The sequence below is a fragment of the Moschus berezovskii genome, chromosome 18, assembly GCF_049115385.1.
Source record: "Moschus berezovskii isolate FMDL1 chromosome 18, NW_MosBer_1.0, whole genome shotgun sequence".
NCBI classification, from domain to species: Eukaryota; Metazoa; Chordata; class Mammalia; order Artiodactyla; family Moschidae; genus Moschus; species Moschus berezovskii.
The window spans coordinates 25,283,010-25,302,655 of NC_142477.1; positions in this window are offsets into that span (position 1 = coordinate 25,283,010).

Sequence of the window (19,646 nt, forward strand, 5' to 3'; positions counted from 1 at the left end):
GGATCAAATATTAGCTGACTCTTTATGTCGGTGTTTAATTACCAGCTCTTGATTCTATTCCATTCTTCTCTCTGCCTGTTTTTATGCCAATAGCACACTTTTTTAACTACAATTGATTTGTAGTACAGTTTGAAATCAGGAGGAATGATGTTTCTTGCTTTGTTCTTTCTCATAATTTCTTTGACTATTCATGGTCCTTTATGATTCTATGCATATTTTGAATTTTATGAAATTAAAATAAGTTTACTGTATTAAATGATTTTTAAAACTAAATTCGTAAAATTTAACAACTTAGCTGATTTTAAAATTTCACATTTTATTAATTTATAAGGATGTATTTCATATCTTTGTTTATAATTTTAATTAATATCTCCATTTTCTTAAGCATTCTAAATATGTTTGTTTTTATATAACTTCATAAAAATAATTTTAACAAGTATGCTTTACCATCTCCTTGTTTATTGTGTGGTTATTATTTCAACTGAATATTTTCATAGGGAAGAATTTACATGTTTAGGCTCATTTGGGGGCTTCTGATATGGCTCAACTGGTAAAGAATCCTCCTGCAATGCAGGGGACCTGGGTTCGATCTCTGGGTTGGGAAGATCCCCTGGATAAGGGAAAGGCTACCCACTCCAGCATTCTGGCCTGGAGAATTCCACGGACTGCATAGTCCATGGGGTCACAAATAGTTTGACAGTACTGAGCAACTTTCACTTTCATTTTCAGGCTCATTTTGAATAAGAACAGTTTTTGTTTGTATTTGTGTGCACATGTATATTGCCGTATTTTGCTCTTTCTCACTCTGTGACCATCCCTCTTTGTCAAATTAGTTTAAGATTGCCTCTATAAAGGGGCTTCCAAGGTGGAACTAGTGTTAAAGAGTCCGCTTGCTATGGCAGGAAATGCAAGAAATGTGGGTTCGATCTCTGGGTCAGGAAGATCTCCTGCATGGAGAGTAAACTAGTCAGCCATACAGGAAATCAACCTTGAATATTCATTGGAAGGACTGATGCTGAAGCTGAAGCTCAAATACTTTGGCCACCTGATGTAGAGCCAATTTATTGGAAAGCACCATGAAGCTGAGAAATACTGAGGGCAGGAGGAGAAGGGAGCAACAAAGGATGAGATGTTTGGATGGCATCATTGGCTCAATGGACATGAGTTTGAGCAAACTGGGAGACAGTGAAGGACAGGGAAGGCTGATATGCTGCAGTTCATAGGGTCTCAAAGAATCAGACTGACTTAGTGACTGAAAAGCAGCAACAAACTTAGTAGAACACAAGGTTTGATAATGTATCTCAGAATTCCTTTTCCAGGATACAGTGGGACAATTCAGGTGTACTCACTGGGTATCATATGGTACAACTCAGGTCTTAAACCAAGTTTTGGATCTGGCAGTTTTTTTCTGCCCATACCCTTGACCTTTCAATCAAGGGAGCCCATCACCAGATGCCATTAATAGTTTCAAGTAGTGACACTTGTTCTAGGACACTACTGATGTGGAAGAATTTTAGTCCTTGTTATTTTGGGAAAATCCACTAGTGACCATAATTAATGCCTTTGAGATCTGGAAGCCCAAATGCCACTATTTAGATGTATTCATAACTGTGTGTACGTATTAAAGTATTTCATCTTTTTTTAATTTTCATTATGTGATGTTGATTTTCTACTTTTATTTTTTTCTAAAATTACTAAGCATTTGGATTGAAAATTTTGTGCCAAATCCCGAACAGATATCTTGATAGAAAAATATGATTCATTTCATTTTTATTTATTATGGTTAAACCAAGCTTAGATGTATGTCACTTCTCAGAGCTAGATCAAACTTTACCTAACATTAATTAAGCAAAAATAAACCCCTGAGTGATAGAGACCTAGTAAAGATTTTCTCTCAATTCCCTGTTATTTTCTGATTTCCTATTAATTTCAGTACAAAGCAACAGCTAGACACTGCAAACAATACTGTCAAGTGTTGCTGAAGGTAGGGTTTTTTTTGATGTTACAAAAAAACTGTGCATAGTATTACTCAGGTTGCTTTTATTTTAATGGAAGCCAAACCCATTCACAAAGACAAGCTAAGGAATTTTCCTATATCACAGAGCAAAAGTAATTTCTTAATCATTCAGCTGATCTAGAAAACAAAAATGTTTAAAATGTTGTCTTTTTCCCTAAACTAATGATTCTCTTCAAAGAAAAATTATAAAATGTTTCTATTTTGGTTCACTTCACTCTGTATAATAGGTTCCAGGTTCATCCACCTCATTAGAACTGATTCAAATGTGTTCCTTTTTATGGCTGAGTAGTATTCCATTGTGTATATATACTGCAAATTCTTTATCTATTCATCTGTCAATGGACATATTCTAACACATATATACAGAATCTAGAAAAATGGTACTGAAGAATTTACTTACAGGGCAGCAGTGGAGAATCAGACATAGAGAATACACTTATGAATATGGGGAGAGGGAAGGAGAGGATGAGATGTATGGAGAGAGTAACATGGAAACTTACATTACCATTTGTAAAATAGATAGGAGGGAGTTTCAAAAGGGAGGGGATACACGTATACCTATGCCCGATTCATGTTGAGGTTTGACAGAAAACAGCAAAATTCTGTAAAGCAATTATCTTTCAATAAAAAATGATTTTAAAAAAGTATAAAATGAATATTGAAAAAAGTACACAATTTATAAGTATTGTTTATAAAGTGCTCAGTTAACTCAAAATTGTTAAAAATGTGTCAAAAGAGTTTTGGCTGTTTGACAACACATCCATGGCATACCAAGGCATTATCATGTTTGGTATCATAAGATAAATTAGATGAATAGGAGACCCAGTAAGACAATTATAACTCTTAACTGACTAATTTTCTACAGTTTCTTTCTAGATCCCAAGTCAGTCTATTCATAACAGCCAAAATAGCTTAAAAACAAACCAACAAACAGAAACATGTTGATTCTTTTAACTCCACGGCATTTGTACTTTGGGATCTGAGCTGGAACGAACCATTTTTCTCTTTAGATGGAAAATTTTACAAGTTTCCTTGTGTTCTAGACCACATCCCATATTTCAGAAGGAGACTTGTTAACCAGGAAGAAAAATTTCCGAAGTTATGAAAGATAGGACAAAATTTAGCTTAAATTGAAAAGAAGCATCTAAATCATGATATTTATCTAAAAGTTACAATGGCTAACTTTGAATGTAGTGAATTTTCCACTATTAAGGAAGTCAGCCATGGCATGGAATAAGGGAGAGTATGTTTGTTTATAGAGGGCATTCAAACACAAGATATGTCATTTTATAAAGCTTTATTTGACATACAAATTTTAATATTTTAGAATAATTTATTCAATTTAATATTCATATTTCAAAGTTGGAATAAAGAAAAATATGAGATAAAACGTGTTCTGTTCAGTTGTTCCTACTAATTGATAACTTGTACATTCAAGAAAAATTTTAGAAGTTGAAAGAAACAAGGGCAAATTTCAAACAAGAAAGAAGTCCTTATAATTATTATCTTTTTCTTTTTTTTAAGATAAAGTAAGCAATACATTAGACATGTTTTGATTTTCTATTACGTTTAGTAACCACTTAATTAAGTAACCTTAAAATAAATCCAAGTTAGTAATAGAAACTTTAACAATTTCAATACCATAAGTGCTAAGATAAGGAATAATTATCTTGCTTTAATTAACCTGTCAATGATTGATAAACCATACAATTTTAGCTATCTTCTGTTATCAGCAAATTTAGCATTACTGAAATAAACAAATAATTAACCTTAGTTTTTCAATTCAAAAATGTGAACTATGGACTGCTTCTGATAGTCATCTAGAAACCTTTATAATTTGATTCAGTTAAAAAGATAAGAAAGATTAGACTCAAATTTCATCACTTTAGAGATCGTCTCTTCTTTCACCTTCAGTTGTTTCTCTCAGGTTTGCCTTTATCATTTTCCTCACCCTCTAATCCCTCTTTCTCTCTCTCTCTCTCTTTTTTTTTTTTTTACCTCTTTCCCTTCCCATTTCAATAACTGTTTATTGAGCACATCTGACTGTCAGATGCTGTCTCTGGTGATTATATACAAAGACAAAACCCTAGACACTTACCTTCAGTCTAATAGGACATGCCTGTATGTGTGTGTGCATTCATGCTAAGTTCCTTCAGTCATGCCTGATTCTTTGTGATCCTATGGATTGTAGCCTACCAGGCTTCTCTGTTCATGGGATTCTCCAGGCAAGAATACTGGAGCAGGTTACCATTTCTTTCTCCAGGGGAATCTTCCCTGCCCAGGGATCAAACCATCATCTCTTACATCTCCTGCATTGGCAGACAGGTTCTTTACCACTAGCGCTACCTGGGAAGCCCCTATTAGGACACTGACCTTCAAATAAATAACTGCAGCATAATGTGAATATTGTTCTTTATATTTTTCCATATTCCATTCTATTTTTTATTCATTAGCTTTCTTTTGACTAGGAAGATTTGTGATTTCAGTTTTGTAAACTTGTATAGCATTTATTCTTAGGAATGGGTGAAACATTTATTGTAAGTTATGTGTTCTGTGCTGTGCAAGTCACTTCAGTTATGTCCGACTCTTTGTGACCCTAAGGACTGTAGCCCACCAGACTCTTCAGTCCAGGGGATTCTCCAGGCACGGGTATTGGAGTATTGCTTCATTATTAAACCTGAATTAAAGCCTGATTTTCCTTGATTTTTTTCATCTTTCACAGGTTAAAGAAATTCAAAAAAGGCTGGATTTATATCTCTCCTATATGCAATCTATAATGCACAAATAAAAGCCTGCTGCTGTAGGCAATAATTACGGCAAGTGCATTTTGTTTCATTTTATGATGGACTGCCAACTTCCCATGAAAAGGCAAATCTTGTATTTTGAAAGGTTAAATAGGATGATATTTAAATAATATCTTACAGGTTCAATTTAGAATGCAGAATATATTCAATAAAAGACCAATCTCTACCTTATTGAATTGTACTTAAAGAGAAATTAGGCCCGTTTTTAGTCCCTTTAAGTTCCTAAATTGCTATACCATTGCAATTTGTGAATTTGCACAAAACTGTGGGGTTTTTTTTTAAGCTTTTTATTCTGTATTGGAATATAACCCATTAATAATGTTGTGATAATTTCAGGTGGACTGCAAAGTGCACAAAACAGTTTCCTAAAAAAATGTGCTTAAAATTCATGATAATAAATTCGACAAAAACATTAAAAATGAAACAATATGATAGCATATTGGAATGAAAAATGATAAACAAAAAAAGCAAGTTTTTAGATAGTAACTCTAGGATAAACATATGCAGGTGGATATACATGAATGGTTATACTCCATTTACCCATAAAAATAAAATTACACTAAAAAAGTTTAGATTTCATTGACTTATTCTGCCACTTTCATAATTTGTGCTCATATTTTACCTCTTATAAGGTGTCCCAGGAGAAAGTTTTCTAGTGTCTTCTATTGATATCCATGTAGAAGCTGCTTCTTGTGGAAAAATGACAACAAACAATCTGCGTCATACTGTTGCTGACTCTTTCTCAACATTTTATATAAAACATCTCAGGAAAATGAGTACTAACACTGCTGGCATACTGACTCATCTTCCATGTAATAAATGTTTAAAATTTTGATATCAAAATAAGTCTACTCTTTACATGTAAGTTTATGAATAGGAAACAGTTGAAGAAATGTATTGCAATTATCTGAGTGCAAAATATTGTAAATTATTCATTTTTATTTTTAAAGAGAAGTGTAACGAAATCAATTTATGAATTTAAATTGCATAAAACTCAGCAATTCCTAATAATAAAATGATCCATTTCTTGTAGTTTATTAAGCATTAGTCAAAGACCTACTGCATTTGCTTGAATCTAATATTGATGGGGAATAAAAAAGAATCTAAATAAAATCAATTCTTTATTAAGTTATGCATTGAAACATTGGACAGTTCACTAATTCTTCTGTTTGAATTGCGTTTACTCTTCAAGGCATGGCATGTTGTGTAAATGTAAAGTATTCAGCTTTTTTATATTAATAGAAATGCTAATTATTTGTTTATATATGTTTTTTCATGTGGATCAAGGGATAGAGATAAATTACTAAACACAACTGCCGTAAAGTGTGACAAATGCAATGATCGTCTGGCATTAAGTAAACACTGTAAAGGACCTAATTAGTTTGAAGGTCTAGGAAGGTATCCTAAGAAAATAAAATGAGGTCTAAAATGTGAAAAGGAGTTCAGTTCAGTTCAGTTCAGTTCAGTTCAGTCGCTCAGTCGTGTCCGACTCTCCGCGACCCCATGAATCACAGCAAGCCAGGCCTCCCTGTCCATCATCAAATCCCGGAGTTCACTCAAACTCATGTCCACAGAGTCGGTGATGCCATGCAGCCATCTCACTCTCGGTCGTCCCCTTCTCCTCCCGCCCCCAACCTTTCTCAGCATCTGGATTCAATAAAAAGGGAATCATTTTGAATGGAAAATGACACTCTTACATTATATATTACATAGTAAACATATATATATATATATATAGGTTTATTTTATATAAAATAAACCTATATATATATCAAACCTATAAAATAGGTTTCCCAGGTGGCACAGGTAAAGAATCTACCTGCCAGTGCAGGAGATACAAAACATGAGTTTGATCACTGTGTTGGGAAGATCCCACAGAGTAGGAAATGACAATTCACTCCACTATTTTTGCCTGTAAAATCCCATGAACAGAGGAGCCTTTTGGCTTATAGTCCAAGGGGTCACAAAGAGTGGGACACAACTGAGCAACTAAGGACACACACACACACAGATATATATAAATACATATATATGTATATATATACAATGCAAAGAAATAGACTCAACTGAAACCAGAGAGGAGAACTTCCTGAATGGAATATACTATTCACAATTGAGGATATCTCACTAACTTTATTCAACAAACATGTGATAATTTATATGTACCATATGCTTTACAAGGTAGTACAATAGTCCTATTGTTTATAGAAAATACTACCCTATTTCTGCTTCTTCCCTAGTTGCCAGATGATCTGTACTATAAGTTTATAACTCTATTTAAGGACATGCTTGTATGTGTGCTTGTGTTTGTGTAGATGTGTTATAAGTAGGATGGATTTCTTGCTAACTTTTTCACTCCTTATTTCTCAAGGCCCTTCATTGTGTATTTTCACCAGAAAAATATATTAGTGGTACCTAATGTTTGAACTGTGGTGCTGGAGAAGACTCTTGAGAGTCCCTTGGACTGCACGGAAATCCAACCAGTCCATTCTAAAAGAGATCAATCCTGGGTGTTCATTGGAAGGACTTATGCTAAAGCTGAAACTCCAATACTTTGGCCACCACATGCGAAGAGTTGACTCACTGGAAAAGAGTCTGATGCTAGGAGAGATTGGGGGTAGGAGGAGACGGGGACGGCAGAGAATGAGATGGCTGGATGGCATCACCGACTCTGTGAACATGAGTTTGAGTGAACTCCGGGAGTTGGTGATGGACAGGGAGGCCTGGCGTGCTGTGATTCATGGGGTCGCAAAGAGTCGGACACGACTGAGCGATTGAACTGAACTGAACTGAATGTTTCATTTCTTTTTTTTGTATGTGTAGTAATGTTAAACAGTATATTATTTAAGACAAAGTGATACTAGTTCCTATTGTTTCTATTTTCTATTAAGGCAAAATTATGGGAATATTAGCCGCAGAAATATTATTTACCACTATCTGCTATCTCCTACCAAATGGCAAAGTGTTTAACTAATATAAATGTTCAGGGACATGGCTAACCACTGATTTCTAGCCTTGCATCCCCAGGAAACAAATGCAACTTAGTTTTGCATTCTCCTGATTTTAGAACAACTGTAGGAAAATTTATCTTGATAATTGATAGCAAAGATAGAACTAGATAATAAGGCTATTTCTTAACAGGTTTCCCTATAAATGATGGGACAAAAACAAGACATCCATTTCACTTGCCTGAAAATACCTCTATTTATTAAAGAAACTTGTAACCCTAAAGAGATGAAACTATATGAAAAGCATGATTTAATTTTTTTAAAATTCTATGTTGTTAATTTTTAAAAATCCACGTGGTACTTCCCCAGTGCAAGATGTATTAACTCCTTAATACAGTAGGGAAACATTTAATGTACTGAAGAACTTAATTTAATAGGACCCCAGGAGCCTGAGAGCAACTTACACAGTGGGAGAATCTCGCTCATTAATTTCCATGATGCAGCACCCAAAGGTATTGAATTTTAAATGAATTCACGAACATAATAAATCATCCTGACTGTCAAGTGAAATATAATTTGTAAAAAATTTATTACCCATGATTATCATGTATTAATCATAAGGTTTAAAAATCTAAGCAAATGTTATACTCCTAGTGGGATAAATACTCTAGATTGCAAGGAGTATTTAATGCATTTTGACATCAAACTGGCAATGGCAGAGTTTATATTTCTAATGAACACCATCTTAGTCTTTGATAGCTCATCTTCTTCTTGTCAAGGTACTGAACCCATCTGTAATAATGTCACATATATCCTTGTGCTTTGACTTCTAAATCCATGTATTCACCTCTTTCTAAATGCTCATATATCTCCCGTGTGTGATCCAATGTCTTATTGTCATTTTGGAGATGATGGCAAACAACACAGATGCTGCAGGAATGCTTCGTGGCTGCAAAGCATCCCAAAGTCTCTAAAAATCAGCTTTGAGGTTTATGGCTGCCTTTCATTGCAGCCATACAACTCAATGAAACATTGGTGCTTTTACTTTTGTCTTGAACAAGATAAGCTGTTTCCATATGTGCAAACAGACATTATATCTTCATTCATTTTTATGCATAGCAAAGAAGTCAACATTCACAAAAATCAAACCCTAATTTCTTGGACTTATTCTCAAGCTCCATGGTCTCATGGAACTTGTCTAGCAACCATTCTTCCTGTTAAGATTTGTATATGATTGATGCAAAAAAATTGATCAGCATTTATTCTACATTATTCTATATGACCATGCATGTGTGTTTAGACTTGTCTGACTTTCTGAGATTCCATGGACTGTAGCCTGCCAGCTTCCTCTGCCCAACAAATTTTCTAGACAAGAATACTAGAGTGCTGTTTCCTTCTCCAGGGGATCTTTCTGACTCAGGGATCAAATCCGAATCTATTGTGTCTCCTGTATTGTCAGGCAAATTCTCTACCAATAGTACTGCCTGGGAAGCCCCCTGTAAGACCATACTAAATATGATTCACATCATGGCTGCAGCAAACCAAATAGGAGGGAGTTATATCTCTTTGTCAGACACTAGAAGATAAAGATTCTAGGAAACCTATCATCTGTCCAAGCTGCAATTTCTAACAGTCTCTATAGAGTCATTAATAGTTCTGTAAATGGTTCAAGCATAATGTCTCAAATGATTGAGTCTATTTGCAAAATTTATTGTAGAGACATACCAAGTCCCTTTTCGGGGTAAGTATTGTTGTTCAGTCACTGAGTCATGTCCGACTTTCTGCCTCTCCATGAACTGCAGTACTCCAGACGTCCCTGTCCTTCACCATCTCCTGGAGTTTGTTCAGACTCATGTCCATTGAGGTAATGATGTCATCAACTATCTCATCCTGTATTGTCCCCTTCTCCTCTTGCCTTTAATCTTTCCCATCATCAGGGTCTTTTCCGATGAGTCAGTTCTTCACATCAGGTGGCCACTTATTGGAGCTTCAGCATCAGTCCTTCCAGTAAATATTCAGGGTTGATTTCTTTTAGGATTGACTAGTTTGATCTCCTTGCTGTCCAAGGGACTCTCAAGAGTCTTCTCCAGCCCCACAATTCAAAAGTATCAATATTTGGCACTCAGAATTCTTTATGGTCCAACTCACATCCAAACACGACTAGTGGAAAAACCATAACTTTGACTAGAGGGACTTTTGTCAACAAAATGATGTCTCTGCTTTTTAATATGCTATCTAGGTTTGTCATAGCTTTTCTTCTAAGAAGCAAGCGTCTTAATTTCATGGCTGCAGTCACAATCTACATTGATTTTGGAGCCGAAGAAAATGAAATCTGACACCGTTTCCACTTTTTCCCCATCTGTCTGCCATGAAGTGATAGGACCAGATGCCATGTTCTTAGTTTTTTTTTTTTTTTTTTTTAATGTTGAATTGTAAGCCAGCCTTTTCACTCTCCTCTTTCATTTTCCTCAAGAGGTTCTTTAGTTCCTCTTCTCTTTCTGCATTAAAGTGGTATCATCTGTGTATCTGAGGTTGTTGATATTTCTCCCAGCACTCTTGATTCTAGCTTGTGAGTCATCTAGCCCAGCATTTCCTATGACGTACTCTGCATATAAGCTAAGTAAGCAGTATGATAATACACAGCCTTGACATATTCCTTTCCCAATTTTGAACCAGGGGAAGTATAAAATTCACTTATATTATGCTGCTGCTGTTTAGTCACTAAGTCATGCCCCACTCTTTGTGACCCCGTGAACTACAGCCCACCAGTCTCCGCTGTCCATGGGATTTCCCAGGCAAAAATACTGGAGTGGGTTGCCATTTCCTTCTCAAGGGATTTTCCTGACCCAGGAATCAAACCTGTATCTCCTACACTGGCAGGTGAATTCTTTACCACTGAGCCACCAGGGAAGTCCATAAAATCAACTCTACTTGTATTAAAAAAAGACATGACTAGGAATTAGGTGGTATGAAAATCCGTAGAAAGAGACCTTTTGGAATGGAGAAGGAGTTGGTGCAAAAGCCAAACAAGAGCCAGAGATGTCCTTGACATATTCAAAAGCAGCAAGTACACAGGTAAATAAAAGAAGGGTAGGTGAAAGGGTCTAAGACGTGATTCAAATGACTTGTGACTGAAAGGCAGATCTCACAAGGAATTTTATTGGACTTGTTAAGGACTTTGCTTTTTGTTCTGAGTGAAATGTGAAATCATCTAAGGATTTGTGACAAGTGCCAAATTCTGGTTTATCATATTTAAAGGTCAAAGTTTAGAAAATATACAGAAGGGAGGGAGAATCTCATGTGATTAACCTGGTAGCTATTTTGATAATCTCAACCAAGAATTTTCTCATGAGTATAAGACCCAGGAAGGCACAGGTTTCTGTCTTTTTCCTACTCTTTTATCCACAACAGAACAGTGTCATATGTGGTAATCACTCAGGAAATATTGTCTAATGAATGAATAGCAGATTGAAGGTAGTTTATGATGGGCGTGGAGATATGATGGAGTTCTGACTATAGCTTGATGGTTCAGTTCAGTTCAGTCTCTCAGTCGTGTCTGACTCTTTGCAACCCCATGGACCATGCCAGACCTCCCTGTCTAGCACCAACTCCCAGAGTTTACCCAAACTCATGTGCATTGAGCTGGTGATGCCATCCAACTATCTCATCCTCTGTCATCCCCTTCTCCTCCTGCCCTCAGTCTTTCACAGCATCAGGGCCTTTTCAAATGATTCAGATCTTTGCATCAGGATGCCAAAGAATTGGAGATTCAGTTTCAACATCAGTTCTTACAGTGAAAACCCAGGACTGATCTCCTCCAGGATGGACCTCCTTGCAATCCAAGGGACTCTCAAGAGTCTTCTCCAACACCACAGTTCAAAAGCATTAACTCTTTGGCACTCAGCTTTCTTTATAGTCCAACACTCCCATCCATACATGACTACTGGAAAAACCATAGCCTTGACTAGACAGATCTTGTTGGCAAAGTAAAGTCTCTGCTTTTTAATATTCTGTCTAGGTTGGTCATAACTTTCCTTCCAAGGTGTATGTGTCTTTTAATTTCATGGCTGCAGTCACCATCTGAAGTAATTTTTGAGCCCCCTAAAAATAAAGTCAGCCACTGTTTCCAATGTTTCTCCACCTATTTCCTATGAAGTGATGGGACCAGATGCCATGATCTTTGTTTTCTGAATGTTGAGTTTTAAGCCAACTTTTTTCACTCTCTTTCTTTCACTTTCACCAAAAGGCTCTTTAGTTCTTCACTTTCTGCCATAAGGGTGGTGTCATCTGCATCTGAGGTTATTGATATTTCTCCTGACAATCTTGATTCCAGCTTGTGCTTCATTCAGCCAAGTGTTTTTCATGTTGTACTCTGCATATAAGTTAAATAAGCAGGATGACAATGTACAGCTTTGACATACTCTTTTCCCTATTTGGAATCAGTCTGTTGTTCCATGTCCAGTTCTAACTTTTGCTTTCTGACTTGCATACAGATTTCTCAGGAGGCAAGTTAGGTGGTCTGGCATTCCCATCTCTTTCAGAATTTTCCACAGTTTGCTGTGATCCACACAGTCAATGGCTTTGGCATAGTCAATAAAGCAGAAGTAGATGATTCTCTGGAACTCTCTTGCTTTTATGATGATCCCACTGATGTTGGCAATTTGATCTCTGGTTCCTCTGTCTTTTCTAAATCCAGCTTGAACATCTGGAAGGTCACAGTTCATGTACTGTTGAAGCCTGGCTTGGAGAATTTGGGGCATTACTTTGCTAGTGTGTGAGATGAGTGCAGTTGTGCAGTAGCTTGAGCATTCTTTGGCATTACCTTTCTTTGGGATTGGAATGAAAACGGACCTTTTTCAATCCTGTATCCACTGTTGAGTTTTCCAGGTTTGCTGGCATATTGAGTGCATCACTTTCACAGCATCATCTTTTAGGATTTGAAATAGCTCAACTGGAATTCCATCATCTCCACTAGCTTTGTTCATAGTGATGCTTTCTAAGGCCCACTTGACTTCACATTCCAGGAGGTCTGGCTCTAGGTGAGTGATCACACCATCTTCGTTTTCTGGGTCATGAAGATCTTTTTTGTGTAGTTCTTCCGTGCATTCTTGCCACCTCTTCTTAATATATTCTGCTTCTGTTAGGTCCATACCATTTCTGTCCTTTATTGAGCCCACCTTTGTATGAAATGTTCCCTTCATATCTCTAATTTTCTTGAAGAGATCTCTAGTCTTTCCTATTCTATTGCTTTCCTCTATTTATTTGCACTGATCACTGACGACGGCTTTCTTATCTCTCCTTGCTATTCTTTGAAACTCTCCATTCAAATGAGTATATCTTTCCTTTTCTCCTTTGGCTTTAGCTTCTCTGCTTTTCTCAGCTGCTTGTAAGGCCTTCTCAGACAACCATTTTGCACTTTTGCATTTCTTTTTCTTAGGGATGGTCTTGATCCCTTCCTCCTGTATAATATCACGAACCTCCATCTGTAGTTCTTCAGGCACTCAGTCTTTCAGATCTAATGCCTTTATCTATTTTTCACTTCCACTGTATAATCATAAGTGATTTCATTTAGGTCATCCCTGAATGGTCTAGTGGTTTTCCCTGCTTTCATCAATTTAAGTCTTAATTTGCCTATAAGGAGTTCATGATCTGAGCCACAGTCAGCTCCTGGTCTTGTTTTTGCTGACTGTATAGAGCTCTCCATCTTTGAGTGCAAATATTAGCAATACAATTATAAGCACCTAGAGATTATTTAAAGTATACGGGAGGATATTCCTGGGTTGTTTGCAAATATTATTCCATTTTATATAAGATATTTGAATATTTTCAGATTTTGCTAACTGCCAGGCTTCCCAGAACAAAGGGACTACTTACTATACTTTGAAGGTCACACACATTTAAGCTGCTTCATAATGTTAGTTCCCTGTTCTTTTTTTTTTTTTTAATCAACACAGATATTTGTAACTAACGTCTCTCTAGTCGCATAAGTTGCTGCAAAGGAAATGAAAATTACTCTAAATATTTCAACTAATATAACATGTTAATGCTGATAATTTATTTTATAAAATCAACACTAGAAATAATCTCTTCCACTTAACTATATTCTTATACTAATATGTGTTATTTATTTTAAAGTTAATAACAGCTTTCCACAGTAAATATTAGAAAGGGTTTGATTTATATAATACTGTTGTGATCATTTCATAAAATGTTAGAGTTATATGGTACACTTTTAATTAGATTTTTATAGTGCATTTTTAAAGCTAACATTTGCCTACTTAAGAACAATGGAGTAGATGTTATGAATGACCATATAAAAGCAAAAAAAAACATTAATAATAAGGACATTTTTGGTATAATAATCTATTCAGTTCTGCTTAGCATGTAAAATAAATAACATTCATCAAAGTGATTACTATAAATTAATAAGCTATCTTCAGAGAGTTCATGCTACTTTGCTAGGCTAAAGTTAGGATTTGTTATACAAAAATATTTCATAAAAAGCGTGTATTTATCTAGAGTGATTTTTAGCTAAGAGCATATTAAACTACATTCAGTGTATTTTTTAATTTTTTCTGATAACTCTGAAAAGCAGAAATAATGCACCATCTAAGATGTTCACTGAAGAAAGCTATGCATACAATTACTTTATATAATTTAGCTTAAAATATATTTGAAATGTACATTCTTAATACAAATCTTAAAACCTTAAGAAGGAGGACTTTAATTATGTAAATCAGGGATTTTATTCTTAAATTCACTGCATGTTGTGAATACTTTATAACTGGGAGGGAGGTCGGAGAGGGGTTCAAGATGGAGAACATATGTACACTGGGGGCGGATTCATGCCAATGTATGGCAAAACCAATACAATATTGTAAAGTAATTAGTCTTCAATTAAAATAAATAAACTCAAAAATTTTTTTAAAATTAAAAAATATATGTTCTTATCCCACAGATAGTGATAAAAATAAATTTTATGACCAAATGCATTGCAAACTAAAACTGATTGCGTGAACATTTTTGATCTAGAATTTTGATTCAAAGTTTGAAATTATCCATGATTTTATGAGCTCTAGTCAGGTGATGGACAGGGAGGCCTGGCGTGCTGTGATTCATGGGGTCGCGGAGAGTCGGACACGACTGAGCGACTGAACTGAACTGAACTGAATCATTTAAATGAGAACTTAATTTGCAGGTAAGTTTTTGTCACCAAATTTAAGTTCCTTATATAACCTCTAAAGTTCTCTTTTTTCTTTCAGTCCCTCTAATTCTTTCTACCATCCATTTTAAGAAAATCATGGGCTTCCCTGGTGGCTTAGACAGTAAAGAATCTGCCAGCAAAGCAGGAGACACGGGTTAGATTCCTGGGTTGAGAAGATCCCCTGCAGAAGGGAATGGCTATCTACTCCAGTATTCTTGCCGAGAGAATCCCATGGGCAGAGGAGCCTGGAGGGCTACAGTCCACAGGGTTGCAAAGAGGCAGACACGGCTGAGCAACTAACACTACTATTGCTACAATGTCATTGATGGAAGAAGTTAAGAGAAAAAAAACTAAGCAAAATCATCCATTTTCTGCTGTTCTTCATGCTTGAAGATATACACCCTGCATGCATGCTAAGTCGCTTCAGTTGTGTCCAACTCTTTGTGACCCTGTGGACTGTAGCCTGTCCATGGGATGCTCTCGGTAAGAGTAGTGGAGTGGGTTGCAATGCCCTCCTCCAGTGTATCTTCCCAACCCCGGGAATGAACCCGCATCTCTTTTGTCTCCTGCATTGGCAGGCAGTTTCTTTACCACTAGTACCACCTAAGAAGCTCAGAGTTACATGTCAACAAGTTACTATAATGCACATGTGCCGTACCACCAGTGATTCCAAGAAAACTGATCTTTGCCAGCCACACCTGAAGCTTCTACCCCAACCCTGACCCATCTCAACCCTCTTCTTCCCTCCAGAATGATCAAAATATTTAACTTTTATAATAAATTGCTTGCACTTCTTTATAGTTTTATTTTCCATATGACTACCCCCAAGCATTTTAGTTTGAGCCATTTATTTAATTAACTGAAATTTATTTTCAGATATTTGTAATATTTAGAGTAGTTTTAGACTCACAGTAAAGTTGAAGGGAATGTACAAAGGTTTCCCATATGCTCCCCCTGTCCACACATGTACAACCTCTGCCATTATCAACATTCTCCACCACAGCAGCACATATGTTACAACTGATGAGCCTGTAATGGCACATCATAACCACCCTAGGTCCATAGTTTACACTAGGGTTCATTTTTCTGTTTTATGTTCTATGGGTGTGGGCAAATATAAGTACATGTATCCATCATTATGGTATCATCCAGAGTAATTTCACTTTAAGAATAGTTTGTGCTACTCCTATTCATGCTGCTCCCTTCATGCTGCTGCTGCTAAGCCGCTTCAGTCGTTTCCGATTCTGTGCGACCCCGTAGAGGGCAGCCCACCAGGCTCCACCATCCCTGGGATTCTCCAGGCAAGAACACTGGAGTGGGTTGCTGTACCCTCCGTACCCATCACAATTTCTAATCATTGTACTATCTCCATGATTTGGATATTTTCAGTGTGTGATAGCTGTAATCAATATTCTTTCACTTATTAATATGTATTTAAGTTTCCTACGTGTCTCTTCATGCTTAAAAACTCTTTCATTTTAGTGAAGAATATTTCATTGTCTAGAGGTAGCAGAGTTTACTGATCCACTTAATTCCTATTGCTTCACATCCTTACCAGCATTCAGTAATGTTGGTGTTTCATATGTTGTCTTTCTTATAGGTATGTTGTGGCAAACTCATTGCTTTAACTTGCATTTCTCTGATGACATATGATGTGGAATATCTTTTCATATGCTCATTAACCATCTGTGCATCTTCTGTGGTGATGTATTTGTGAAAGCCTTTGGCCGATTTTTTGATTGGGTCATTTGTTTTCTTACTGTTGAATTTTGAGTGTTTTTCTTAATATTTTGGAGTATAGTCTTTTACCTGATGTGTATTTTGCAAATACGTAAAAAAGAGTACATCAAGGCTGTATATTGTCACCCTGCTTATTTAACTTATATGCAGAGTACATCATGAAGAACGCTGGGCCGGAAGAATCACAAGCTGTACTCAAGATTGCCGGGAGAAGTATCAATAACCTCAGATACGTAGATGACACCACCCTGATGGCAGAAAGTAAAGAGGAACTGAAGAGCCTCCTGATGAAAGTGAAAAAGGAGAGTGAAAAAGGAGAGTGAAAAAGCTGGCTTAAAACTCAACATTCAGAAAACTAAGATCATGGCATTACTTTGCAAAAATCCGTCTAGTCAATTATGGTTTTTCCAGTAGTCATATATGGATGTGAGAGTTGGACTATAAAGAAAGCTGATCTCTAAAGAATTGATAGTTTTGAACTGTGGAGTTGGAGAAGACTCTTGAGAATCCCTTGGACTGCAAGGAGATCCAACCAGTTGGTCCTAAAGGATATCAGTCCTGAATATTCATTGGAAGGACTGATGCTGAATCTGAAGCTCTAATACTTTGGCCACCTGATGTGAAGAAAAGAAAAGACCCTGATGCTGGGAAAGATGGAAGTCAGGAGGAGAAGGGGATAACAGCAGATGAGATGGTTGGATGCCATCACTGACTCGATGAACATGAGTTTGTGTAAACTGCTCTGAATTGAACTGCCCAATTATTCCAGCACCATTTGTTGAAGAAATTAACTTTGTCTCATTGGTTTGCATTTCCTTCTTTATCAAAGGTATACTGACTATATATATGGGGGTTTATTTCTGGGCTTTCTTTCTGTTGCATTGATCTATTTATCTATTCTTTTGCTAATACACACTGTCTTAATTACTATAGTTGTCTTAAAATTGGAAAATGTAAATTCTTATTTCACTCTTCTCTTTCAATATTGTTTTGGGTATTCTAGGACATCTGCCTCTCCATTTAATTTTTAGAATCAGTTTGTTCATATCTACAAAGTAACAATCTGGCATGGTCTAATTTTTGTTTTGTATTTGGGTATAGCCAATTAACAATATTGTGATAGTTTCAGGTGACCAGCAAAAGGACTTATACATGTACATGTACCCATTCTCCCCCAAACTCCCCTCACATCCACCCTATCACATAATATTGAGCAAAGTTCCATGTGTTATACGGTAGATCTTGTTGGTTATCCATTTTAAATGTAACAGTGTGTACATGCCCATCCCCAAATCCCTAATTATCACTTTTCCCCATCCTTCCCCTCAGCAACCATATGCTCATTCTCTAAGTCTGTGAGTCTGTTTCAAAAATAAGCTCATTTGTGTCATTTCTTCTTAGATTCTGCATATGTCATGCCATATTCCACATTTCTCTTTCTCTGTCTAACTTATTTAACTCAGAATGACAATCTCTAAGTTGTAATGGTCCATTACTAACAATTTTTTGAAAAAACAGGGCTATGTGGTAGATTTTTTTCTGTGGGTTGGAATTGTCAGTGCAAGAGACCCAGGTTTGATCCCTGGGTCAGGAAGATCTCCTGGAAAAGGGATTGACTACCCACTCCAGTATTCTTGTTTGGAGAGTCCCATGGACAAAGGAGCCTAATGAACTACAATTCATGGGTCACAAAGAGTCAGACAATACTGAGCCATTAACACTTTCACCTTTTAATTAGATTTTCTTGGTTGTGTATTCATGGTGAAATTTGTTTGTTCTTCTGCCCTTGATATTTCTTGCAAGCTAACAGCTGGAGCCAAAGTCTTGATAAGACTTTATTTTATTTATTTATTTATTTTCAGTAACATTATACACAGTGTGTGATTTCATTGGGAAAAAATATGTTTCTTCCTCCCTATTTTTTGTGTGTGATAGTAACTGTTCATACATTGCAAATGACATTGCAGAATACACACCAAAATTTCTAATTCAAGAAACTGTCCGATTTGAAAAATGTATTCATAATAGCAGAAATATTATATTTAACTGGATGTTAAAACTTTACCTGGGCTTCCCTGGTGACTCAGATGGTAAAGAATCTGCCTGAAGTTGGGAGACCTGGGTTTGATCCCTGGGGTGGGAAGATCCCCTGGAGAAGGGCATGACAACCTGCTCCAGTAATCTTGCCTGGACAATCCGCATGAACAGAGGAGCCTGGCGGGCTACAGTCCATGGGGAATCAAAGGGTCAGACATGACTGAGTGACAAAGCACATAAATATTTGCTTATTGCCAGCAGTTATTGCGATTCTTTGAGTTTTTAAACATCTTTCTTTTTAAATGTTTTTCAGTGACTGTATCTATTGAATTCATTCGCTCTTCTATTCCTTCTAGCTCAGTGTTCCTACCTGAATTTGATTTTTCTTGTATTGTTATTTCTTGGATTTTGTCGATTTATTTCTGAGTTTTTAAAATTTGGATTTATATTGTCCTTTTGTGCTTAGTAATATTTTCTTAAAAGTCATTTGCATTAAACAGAAAAGTCAATTTAACTGTTCTATGGACATAACTATGGCAAGTTTTTAATTTCCTTAGATGTCATTCAACTTATTTTTGTCTTTTTTTCCCCCTTATATCAACTTTTCTGCTGATCATTATTATATCGAATTAGTTTACCTGAACTTTATGAAGAATTTGTAGCTTATAAATATTCTTCATAAATTCATAAACTCACAGTTTTTTAAGTGTGATTGTGTGTTTGTGCATGCATGTGTGTGTTTAGTGGTTTAATATGAAAGCTAGATTTCTGGGATGTTGTGGTAATGTTTCCTTCTATCACTTTTATGTGGACCTTCTCCTTCTGTCCTTTCTACTATTTCTCATATTTCTAGTTTACTCCCAGAAATGTCTTCTCAATTTGAGACCATGTAATTG